The 12,104-nt window shown below is 42.3% G+C and overlaps 1 long non-coding RNA gene across 3 annotated transcripts in view; it reads right to left on the bottom strand.

The window, feature by feature from the left end:
* Positions 1-537: 537 nt before the first annotated feature.
* LOC138451945 (uncharacterized) overlaps positions 538-12,104 on the bottom strand; it is a 309,075-nt gene continuing 297,508 nt past the window's right edge. The window contains exons 2-5 of one of the 3 annotated variants that reach the window (XR_011260196.1): positions 11,806-11,861; positions 7,421-7,534; positions 7,173-7,305; positions 538-6,322 (exon numbers count right to left, since the gene is read on the bottom strand). This is a non-coding gene — a long non-coding RNA (uncharacterized lncRNA). The remainder of the gene's footprint in view (positions 6,323-7,172; positions 7,306-7,420; positions 7,535-11,805; positions 11,862-12,104) is intronic. The other 2 variants (XR_011260198.1, XR_011260197.1) reach the window with 2 other exon arrangements.

Here is a 12,104-nt window from a genome sequence, read left to right as displayed (position 1 = left end):
AAAATCCCCCCATGGAGTCCTTTGGGACTTAATGGAATGGGGATTTACTGTTATTCCTGCCGCCTGTAACATGGTCAGAATTACCGGCATGTCAGGTGGCGGAAATGGTAATACTGTTTGCCAGGATCTCACCGGATTTAGTGGCGAGATACCAGCAAACTCCTAATGATCCCCTTTGTTTTCCGCATTAGTCCTTCTAAGTTTCGAAACTTTCACAATGGCATGTCTGGAAGGAAATGTGGCATATATTTCAGAAATGGGCTGCAGTGTCACAGTTCCCCTCTGTGAACAATTAAGATTTTGTAATCACCTGCAGACCCATTGGCGTGCTCCCACCCATGCCCACTGCTACTTATTCCCCCAAACTAGGAATTTACCACTGTATTATCCCCTTGTTCACTGCTCAGCTGTTTTCAAGATAGATTTGCGCTATAGAAAGTCCATCCTTATTTACAACTGCACTTTCCCAGTTGCACGGTAGGCCCAAAAATCGGAAAAATCAATCTCATGAAGCAATAATGGAATGCACAATTTCCAAAGAAAAACATCTTTAATACATGCATATTATGGCTGTGAGGGTCAGTCAGCTCCTTAGAACTCAAAACGCTCTCAACTCACCAACATTGAGTTACAGTATTTAAAGACAAAAACCGCACAATTTGAATACCTTACAAGTATCAAGTACATGTTAATCCCACATTCCCGATTGGCTCCCAACTATACAGAAATCTAAACACAATATACATTAGCACACTCTATTGGCTAGTACATTACCTGTGACCATCCTAAGTGCAGACCCCTACGAACAACCTAATTTTGCAGTCAGCAGAAAATACTCCATCCTGATTGGCAAAAGTTATAAGGGTAACATTGACTAAAACGGTATACCCTCATTGGTCAAAACAAGTTCATGTAACTTCTGATATGCGCCAAACCGAAACAACCCAATCATGTAGTGAGTGTAAACCGTGAAGTCGGCAAATTAGACAGTAAGTATTTTTTTTAAAAACATTTTTCTTCATATTTCTATTGGTTTAAAAACAAACCTTTACAAACATTTTTTACAAACATCAATTCCTTCACAATAACTCATTAATATTCCTAGTTCTGCCATGCCCAAGTTAGCTGTTACATCTTTCTATCAACCAGTCGTTAAGATTGAGGTAAGTCTGATTTCAGCAAGCTCTCAATCACTGTTAAGAAAGATGTGAATGGGAGTATCAGCTTCATGTCAATCCCATTAAACATTTTCTCCCACCATTCATCGGCGCATAATGAAGGATGTTCCTCAGCCCATGAGCCCAGGTGAACAGATCGCGTATCTCTCAATTTGCCAAAGAACAGTACCAAATGTTTGAGTTTCTCCACCTCACATGCACAGAGTCTGCTGTGTTTAAGGGTGTATTACAATCCCATGCTTTAAGCCGCTCTTTAGTTTTGAAGGCGTTCAATCTAAACAGCATAAACACTCTCCTTGCGTTCACACTCGTAAGTAATATCCTCACCCATAAAATTAGCTAATTTGGCAATCCAGACAGTTCCCAGGCCTTGTAGAAGTTTACTCTGAAACACTCTTTGCAAATCCCGTTTTGAAACATGTTGCTGGCCTTGGCACACATTCGCTTGGCTATCTCTTGAGAACCATGTTGTCATGCCTGTGCCACTGGCACACACATTGGCAACCCTCATGGACGAATTGGTACTCATTTATCTTCATAATACTCTTTCAACAACCCCTATTCACATCTTGGTCCTTAATTTCCATTTGTACAACTTTGGTACTTTCTTATTTTATTCAGCTAACTACATGTACCATAATGCACCGTGCTAAAGCTATCAATTCCTGGCTATTCCCATTCATCAGTATTGGAACCACAATCCCCAGAAGAGCTAGCGATCAGTGCTATTTCCACCATCTCAGGACCAGAGAGGGAGGAGGCATATTATCTTCAGGTGTGCTGCTCCAGGTGCTGCCAATTAGCCTGCCTCAGTACAGGACAGGGCTGTATTTAAGCAGCTGCCTGCAGGAGCTCAGTCTCTTGCATCAAGAGTCATCCCAGCCCCTGTTTGCCTTGTGACTCGAATTTTGAATGCTGTTCCTGCAGCTGCATTTTCCTGCTTTGATTCAGTGCTCTTTCGGAGCTGCCTGACTTGCAGCCTGCTACACTCTGCTGCCTACAGCCCTAGACTTCTGGGCTCTCTGCCTCACAGCCCTGCTTCTCTGGGCTCCCTGCCTTGCAGCCTGCAAACCTTCGCTGCCTACAGCCCTGGTACTCTGGGGTCCCTGCCTTGCAGCCTGCAAACCTCCGCTGCCTACAGCCCTGGTCCGCTGGGCTCCCTGCCTTGCAGCCTCTTACACTCCGCTGCCTACAGCCCTAGCCTTCTGGGTTCCCTGCATCGCTGCCCTGCTGCTCTGGGCTCCCTGCCTTGCAGCCTGCAATCCTCAGGTGCCTACAGCCCTGGTACTCTGGGCTCCCTGACTTGCAGCCTCTTACACTCTGCTGCCTACAGCCCTAGCCTTCCGGGCTCCCTGCCTCACTGCCCTGCTCCTCTGGGCTCCCTGCCTTGCAGCCTGCAATCCTCTGCTGCCTACAGTCCTTCTCCTCTGGACTCTCTGCCTTGCAGCCTGCTACTCTCTTCTATTCCAGCCCTGTCCCTCTGGGCTCCCTGCCTTGCCGCCCTGTTCCTTTGGGTTCGCTCCTTGCTGCCCTACTCCTCTGGGCTCTCTGTCTGCTGCTTACTACAGCTCTCAGTCCTGCTCCTCTGGACTCTCTGCCTTGAAGCCTACTACAGTCCTCTGCAATCCACTACAGTTTTTCTGCACCTTGTGCCATCCGTTACTGCAGCCCTGCTTCCTTGTTTGAAGCCCCCTATTTCCTGGCTGCTGCTCCTTTGCTCTCTTCCTTGTTTGCAAGCCCTTGTTCTTGATCCCTGTCCTTCTCTTCCATGAGTCCTCTGTCCTCCCCTTTAGTTTACCCATTTCTATTGTACTGTTTTTTCCTCCATTCCCTTCTGCTAGATTGCTCTTAGACTTCCATTTCCCTGGTTATTTCTGTTCTTGTCTCTCTTGTTTCTTATGTTGATCCTTTGTACAGAGCTTGACTGTTGGTTTCCGGCAGGCAACCTCTGCCCCTTCCCTTGTCACGTTTTCAGAGTTACAGACACCCACAGCTGTTGTTCCAAGCCATGAGCATACAGAGTGGGCCCCTGTAATAGTAATCTGTGCAGAAGGCTGGAGTTTCCAAAGGTACGTGGAACACTCTTTTCCATTTCTGCATACACCCCAAGAGGGAATGAAGTTTGTTTGTATCTTTGTATTTCCTGCCCCTCTCTGTTCACAACTACAGTTGCTTACTTTCCTTTCTTGTTGAGTTTCCTGCTGTTTGTGTACTTATCTGTCACCTTATATCAGCACAGCCACCCAAACCATACCTGGGGGCCCTGTGCCACTCTTGACAGAGTGCCATCCTTGACACATGCGGCTTCATGTAAAACATAACTGAGGCTGCACTCTTTGGAAATTAATTTCTCATATTTATTTGTACCACCAAACCTTTCTATTGCAGGCCCAGTTGTCCCAACACTCCCTAGGGGGCAACATAACCACGATCTAGTTTGGCGCTTTGGCAATGTCTCCACTCAAGGATTTGTTCACACCAAAATATGTCATTCACAACTATTGTACTTCTCTATCACCAAGAACACATGCCATTATTCTACATTTCACTCAAAGCTCCTGGCAACAGCTAGGCCCTGCAAACATAACTAATGTGTGTGCTGCACCTCACCCTTCCTCCAGGGACCTTGGCATGTCGATCACTCTCTGGGGGAAGTAGGAATACAGTGTAATTAAATAGAAGGACAGAAGCTCAGAACTGCAGTCTTGTGCCCTGAATAACAGAATCTTCACAAGAGGCCTTTGTGGAAATGGAACCAATAACAATATCTTTGCTGCCTACCATTCCACCATGTGCTTGGTAGTCTCGGGTCTCTAGAATGTGGCAAAACTAAATTCAATTCAAAAATGGCCTGAAATGCTGTGACAAATGACAGAAACAACTGCACTAAAAAGGACCTATCTTCATGCTAATTAAATTTCCGCAGCTTGTACTTCCCTTCACGTCTTTTATCTTTTATCGTTTGCAGGAAGATGCATTGTTACAAATTAGAAGTGCTTGTGGACTCTTTTTGCAATGCAGTAAAAACACTGCTATCTTAGTATAAAGGTATACACAATGGTATCCTTATAATCACCATTTTAATGTGATTCTTATTTAACTTTAATGTCGATTCTTTTATTGTTCAATTCAAACCCTATTCTCATAGTTCCAAAGCTGGCAATAAATAATGCTGTTAATGTCACACGTGATTTGGAATTGCCTAATTTATACATTTTCAAGTCAGTAATCTTTTGGTTGCAGCTTTATTATTTATCCTTACCGAAATACTATGTGGCATTTTGTGTAAAATGGATTATAATACTTTTTTTTTAGATATTTACAGAAATTGTCACAATGTGTTCAACATTCTTTTTCACACTGTGTGATTACAAAATATAATGTGAACAGTGCTTTCTCACTGCTGTTTTTAGGAACAATAACAGAAGGGTGTTTTTACAGTAACATAAATAATGTGTAACCTGAGGTGTCACTAGGGGAGGCCTGGGGGGGGATATAGCCCTGAGTCTTTTGGTTGTAGCCCCTGGATAGAAGCTCAGGGGCTGTTATCAAAAGCCTAGCTAGACCTGAGTCTCGACAGTGTCCTGGCATTAGTGTAGCCCCAGATCTTTTCCAGACCTAGCAACACCTGTGCGTGTAACCTTGTTGTGAGCCTCCTACTGTCTCTCACCTCTCATTTCCAAATAGCTGTTAAGATCAATTTTCCAACCCTTAAAGGACATGTGCCATCTGGTCTTTTTGGACTTTGAATATACAACAAAAGGAGCACAGACCCTGTATAGGAGGGGCCAACACCTCCTCCCCCAACTGAGTACAGATAACATGATAGGCAGATCAAATGGTTCTATTATTATAGAAATCAGGATTATTGTGCCTTTATTTAAGGTAAGTAGTGCCCATGGCACTGTGCATATTTGGGTTAGAATGACCCAGGAGATGAAGGGTGCTTTAAATATCACACACATACCATGTGTATATAAAGATATATCATGAATAAGGGATGCAAAGTGAGAGATGCTTAAATAAATAACAGCTCCCTGAAGGATTCATACAGTGTCAGACAGAGATATATTTCAAAATGGATGACTAATGTACAAAATTGTGCCTAGTTTTAAGACAGATATGGAAAGCCCTGACTCATGCTGACAAGCAACAGAAGCTGATACATTAGAGAATATTTGGCAGCATCTCACAGTGAGATATTGGGGGTTTTAGCCAAAAATGGAAGTTGGCAGGAAAAGCCGACAATATTAATGATGAAATTTGGATACATTTATCTATGTTGTTAATAGGAAGGGCATACTGTGCTTTATGTAGACCAATTTGACAGAAAAAAAAAACAGAAGAACAGGGACACCAGGTGTGTCAAATGCCGGTCACACCTGGTTAGCATCGGTATATATAGGAGTACAAAAGAACCGGGGTTAGTGTGTTTCTGTGAAGTTAAATGCAAGGTAACAAGACTATCTAGCACATCATCAAGTCTCTGATTGAAAACCAGATACCAATTAAAGAGAACATGAAAATATTCAATTCATGTCCTATGGGTAGTTTATACAGTACATTTATTATAGATAATAAAAAAATGTATTCATGAACTTGTAAAATTTCATATATCAAATGTAATTTGTCAAATGCAAACATAAATATCCATCTAACACATACTGTGAAAAAAATGTTTGTATGTTGGTACAATTGAATCATACATGTACAGAAACCAAAAAGAAACTACAAACCCTCAAAAAGCCTCTCTTCCACTCATCAATCATGCGGCATCTCCATACCAAACAATCACTTCAGTCAACTTACACAAAACATTTTTTACAGTTAGAAAAAAATAATTCAAAACTGAAGTGCAAGAAAAAAATTCAAATCTAAACAAAAACTAAACATGGTATATCAGAAAAACTATAAGCACAGTTAAATACAATACTTCATATGACTGGGCATTCCAGTCAATACCTAATTGGAATCGGTCGTCATTACTACAAATAGAACCACAGGCCCAAACATGTTTCTTTCCATATCCATTATAGTTTTCAGTTGTGTAGAAATTCATCAGGAGTTGGGTAACACAAAAGTCTTCAAGAGAGAGCAATCCTTAACGTTTGCTGTACACTGATGTCATGTACCTTGGATTTCACCTGCATGTATAACAGAAACACACGTTACTAAATTGCAAAAAATTAACAAGTTCAGTCTGCTCCACTTGACCCTATTAATGAGTCATGAGCAGAAGGTCAAAAGATCTAGGGGGTCATTATGAGTTGGGTGTTAAGGGATTACCGGCACCGGTAAGGAGACCAGTGCCAGTAATCCCTTACCGCCCAATTCCGAGGTCACTTAGGGGGAACCGTAAGGAACGTGTGGCCTGACCACACGTCCCTTACGGGTCCCTCTAAGGGACCAGTGTGCTCATAATGGGCTTGCTAGTCGCAAGCCCGTTATTAGCGCCCTCCCCATTCCCATTGAGCCCTATGGGGGCTCAAATGGGAATGGGGAATGATTTGTTCAATGGGGATTTACCGGTCCCTCCAGGGTTGGAATGCACCGGTAAGTCCCCATTGAACAAGACCGGTGCCGGACCCGGTATTGGAGGCAGCCATGGCGCAAATGGCGCCATGGCTAAATCCAATCTTGGAATGAGGCCCCTAGTCAGGAAATTCACACTAATCCTGCAGATAACAGAATATCCACTGAGCCACAGTGTATCCGGAAGAACAGATTGTCAGTGTAATTATAAACAAAACAAGACAGAACAAAATCAGAAGTACATGAACAACAGAAAGAATGTCAGACAGACACCCACGTACAGAATGTCTGGAAAAGAGACACAAACAACAAAGTCAGAAGAAAAGAGGACAGAACCTAATGTAGAGAAACACTTAATCAAAGTTGCCTCTCGTCAATACATCAAACTATAACCCCTAAACTGCATATGGTGCACTGCATCCAATAAATACACATAATGGTCTCCAAAAGTCAAATACTCACACTCATCAGTTGTCACATCAGCCATATAGGTTGCAAGGGTTGGTTAGTAGTGACTTCAAAACTGTGTAGAGTACACACAGATTCATTGTTAGTGTATCACCAATCAAAAATCCTGGTCTGAATCAAGTATATACTGAAACAATAATACACATAACAGATGTCCATCAATGACTCTATGAATAACCTAGAATTAATATTCCTGGCTATCTCATACTGGTATACAATATGTAAACCCAATAAAAGCTTACTTATAAATGGATGGTCGGGCCAGGGGAGATGAGGCATCTACGTAGTCCTCACTTCATGAGAAACTCTGAATGTTTCTCGTACGGATACTCCGAGGCTTCGTAGTCGTGTCAGTACTGTAAAGGGTGACATAAAAATCTTCAGTAATGGCGGAAAAATGAAGCATATCGCTTATGCACCAATGGGGTATTGCTGGTTAGGATGTGATATGCAAAAGTAACATCACTGCCTCGACCTAAATAAAAACGAACACCGTCTGTACAAACTTGTGGTGCCGCGTACTTTCCCGAAGACGCTAACAGTACTTCCCCGGTTTCCACATGGCAAATGTTGCAAACTGATCTGGTGCACCTGAAGGATGTCACCAAGTATTCCCTAAGTAAATCGAACAGCGAGCTCCCACTCATTATCAATCATCTGCCTTTCTCTGAACCCGTCTCTAAACGTAACCTCCACATTGTGCTTACTGGGTATCATACAGACGCCGGCTTCGACCATGAATCCATGTCGGTCAGGAAAATTCAAAGACAGACTATGCAAACGATTTAGATGGAGTCCCCTCCCTTGATAGTACACACTCTTCCGGTCATCCGGATTCAGAGGCAGCCATTTTGAAGTGTCTAATCCGGACCGTACCCCGTGGCAGGCAATGTAATGCGCTCCCTTCTGTTATTGTTAACCGAATATAGCAGACAAAACTAGTCAAATTCAATGAAACCCGACACACAATACAACACAGTCTGGGATATAATATAGTAAAACTAATGAATTCTTTATCAATTACCAAGCTGACTCCCACACGTGTATGCAATAGATCATTATATACACCAGTGCCTCTGTTCATTCAGGCCGATCACATGGCTATTGGTGAGAAAAATCATTCTTATTTCTTCTTTCAACAAAGTTTTTTTATCAACATCCTCATTATTGGACGTACGTACTTTTCTTAAAATTGACCATTTCAATTCCTCACAACCATGCTTGTTGGATACAAAGTGTCTGACCATCGGAGCTGTCATCACTTTATTTCTAATGCAGCTCTTGTGTTCACTGATTCAGATCTTTATTTTTCATTCAGTTTTACCAATATATAATTTTAGACATGGACACCAAATAGCATAAACAATACACCTTGTGTTGCAGTAGGTGAACACCTTTTGCTGCCATGGTCTGGCTAGACCAATATCTACACTCGTGCTTCTTTGTGTTGATGAGCAACATTTGCAGATGCCACATGGTGCATGGCCACCTGGTTTTTGCAACCCCCATTGTTCAGAGATGGTTTGTTGGGCGCTAGAAATCTTAGAGATGTCATTCAAGGTTACCGTTTCTTTTGAAATTCTTCGTTGTTTAAAGGCACATCTGTGGACTGTGATGGAGTTGTTCCCTTTCAACAGGATGTGCCAATGCTTTTTTATAATGCTGATGATTTTGTTCAACCGAGGATTGTAAGTACTCACAAAAACCAATCCATCTGTATTTTAAGGGAGTTTTTTTTCTTATATTCCAACAGCTCACCACAGTGGTTATTAGTGGCTCTCTTCAGGGAATGTTTCACAATCTTCCTGGGGTATCCTCTACAAATCAAACTGTCTGCTTCATCCAAAAACACATTATTGTTGGTAAGTAAGGGCAAGTTATCTCTAAGCGTTTTCAGGTGAAAGCTATCATATCTCAGTAGCGAGTTTTGGTCTGTTGGTTTATGGAAAAAATCCCAAATATTGGTATCCATTTTGACCACAATGGTTAGATCCAGAAAATCTATCTTGTGCCTGCTACAACTGATAGTGAATTTAAGAAAGGGATTCATCCCATTCAGCCACCCAAAAAAGGCCATCAGTTCTCCTTCATCTCTGTACCAAATCATTAGCACATCATCAATGTATCTCTTCCAGAGGATTTGATGGTGTTGAAATGGATTGGTAGCACCAAAAATGTGCTTCTGTTCTACATAGTCCACGTAAAGATTGACCAATGTAAGGGCCACTGCTGATACCATGGCAGTACGGTGGATTTGTTGGAAGAACTTGTTAAACTTAAAATCATTTTCTGTTAGTGACATCATGGTGCACCAAAGTATAAAAGAGTTTGGCGTGATACCAGCTTCTCTTTTGGCAAACAACAATTCTTTGCACATATCCAATGTGGCCATCTGAGGAATCTTGGTGTATAATGATACTATATCAAGAGCAACCAATATATACTCTTTGTCATTGAATGGAAAGTTTTCAATAAGATTGATAATACTCATCGAATCTTGTATGTATGATGTCATCTCACCCACATATCCTTTCAAAAATTAATCAGCAAACTTAGCCAATGGTTCTAACATGAATTTGTGCCAGAGACAATCGGTCCCCCAAGGGGTTGGACCGGAGTTTTGTGTACCTTAGGCAGAATATAAAATTGAGGTATACTCGGGTCATTTTAGACCAAATATTCTGCTTCCTTTTTGACAGACCAGCTGCAGTATTTGGCATCATATAATAGAGGTTATTCAATCCTCCACAGTACAAGGCACTAACTAACTTGGCAGGTCCTCAAAAAGTAGAAAAAGAGTTGACATTGATGTGATAAAGTTGTTTGTGGCAGAAATTGAGAAATTTCATCAACGTGCCCAGCCAGGTTTAAAATAAGCTTATCAGTTGTGTGCATCAAAGAAAAGTGTGGGTGCCAGCTCTGCTGATGTGGGATTGGTGTATACCAGATAAGCCACCCAATCATGTTAAAGTGAGTTTTCTTCTCTGACAAGTGGACCTATCAAAAGCATACTCTGACCAAAGTAGTTATTTGCATAAGGTTGCTGCATCATTCAAATAGCCTATATAAGCAGGTTGAAGGCAAAATGTTGCTGAGTGCTTTTCCAGAGCTTGTCTTCTAAGTGTTCATAGATGCCAGATGCTTGATGGGATTGGAAGAGGACCCCCAGTACAAACCCGTCAAATCACTCAATATACGCACACAGACACACACACACACACATACGCACATGCACGCACATACACACACGCACACACAGACGCACACACGCACACACCCTCTCCTGCATGGAAAAGTACAGAGAGAATTAACAGACCCTTTGGGAAGACCTTAACAAGCTGGAGGAGGTAGTAGAGCCTAGCTACAGCAGAGTTATATGTGTATATTGTTGTGTGTGTGAGATGGGCTGTATATAGTTCAAACCTAGCTGTTATGCAACAGAGCACTGTACAATAGGGGAGGCAGTGATAGGGTACAATAATATGATCCAATTAGTAAGATATAATAGAGAACACTAGATGGCAGATGCAGTGAGGGTATACAGGGTACAAGTAGGGAATGCAGGCTATGGAGGAGAAGAAATGCCCACTTTCAATTCTTGTGTTAGTTGAGTCATTGCTGTGCTCCCGTTGAATCTATATTTTACTGACCCTCCAAACTGCTCTGTTGTGTCCCTGGGGCTGCACCAATGATTGCATCCCTTACCTTCTGCCCTGGGAGAGGAAGGGCATTGAGCAATTGGAAATATGTGTTTAGGCCCAGCACTGTGATTTCTACAGCTTTCATGAAGCTGAGTGTGATATACTACAAAGCATAACTTAATTGATCTAAAATATGAATTTCTTGCTTTCAAAGGGTCTGTTGGTAATATAGCATTAAATAGATGATGCATGACTGATTATCTAATAACTTACCTTCATGCTGCAACATACAATGTAACAAATTTCATCTCAGGTCTTTTCTGTAATCTATCAGAAGCCCTGAGTGTTTCCTCATACACCATTTTAGCCCTGAGTGTTTCATCCAATACCAGTATTTGGCTGAGCAACACACAGAATAATTAATGGCTGCCTCTTACTATAATTGCCAACGTGAGTGAAGTTTGATTTCTCTGATGTCATTTCTCTTTTCATGTATATATATTGGCCCTCATTACGACCTTGGCGGAGGACCATGGTGCTATTAGCACCATGGTCCATGGCGCTAAGGGTTCAATTCCGCCATGGTGGTTGGCGGACTTACCGCCCCATTCCGACCTTGGCGGGGCGGTAAGTCCCCAATCCCCATTTTGCCCTTCCCCATTCCCATTCTTGCCCCATAGGGCATAATGGGAGTGGGGAAGGCGTTAATTACGCCACCGTAAATTATGGTGGCGTAATTAACATCAAGGTCCCTTAGCGCCATGGATTTTAACGCCTGCAAAAAGCAGGCGTTAAACTCACCATGGCGCAAAGGGACCTCGTACTCAGGCGGTAAGGGTCGGCGATGTTTACGCTGGCGTAAACCCCTTACCGCCTGGGTCGTAATGAGGCCCATTGTGTTGTGTTTGACCTCCCTCTGCTAGTTTCTGACCTCCTGCATGGTACCCATAGACCAGCATTAAAGATGGTGAAGATGGGAGGCATACCGGAGCTGTAGATTGATGAGGCTGGAGTGATGGGTGTTCTCTGCTTCTGTTGGTTCCTAAGAGACACAAGGGAGAAGAAGAAATGTCAAATCACACAGTATATTATCAATCACACAATACTCTCTTGTGACTTCACAGCAAAATCGTATGACATTTCGAAAAGAGAATTATTGCCAATGTTTTGCTATGGAAGCTAGAGACAAGTCTGTTATCTGATACACCAGAATGTTACAGGTTTTTTTTCTCCATCATTCAAATTAATTTGTTAATGATTTACTCCAGGTGTTAGCAACAGTTAT

The sequence above is a fragment of the Ambystoma mexicanum genome, chromosome 1p, assembly GCF_040938575.1.
Source record: "Ambystoma mexicanum isolate Mex_15411 chromosome 1p, UKY_AmexF1_1, whole genome shotgun sequence".
Classification (NCBI taxonomy): domain Eukaryota; kingdom Metazoa; phylum Chordata; class Amphibia; order Caudata; family Ambystomatidae; genus Ambystoma; species Ambystoma mexicanum.
The sequence above is the reverse complement of the archived record's forward strand: the minus strand, read 5'-3'. Positions and strand labels throughout refer to the sequence as shown.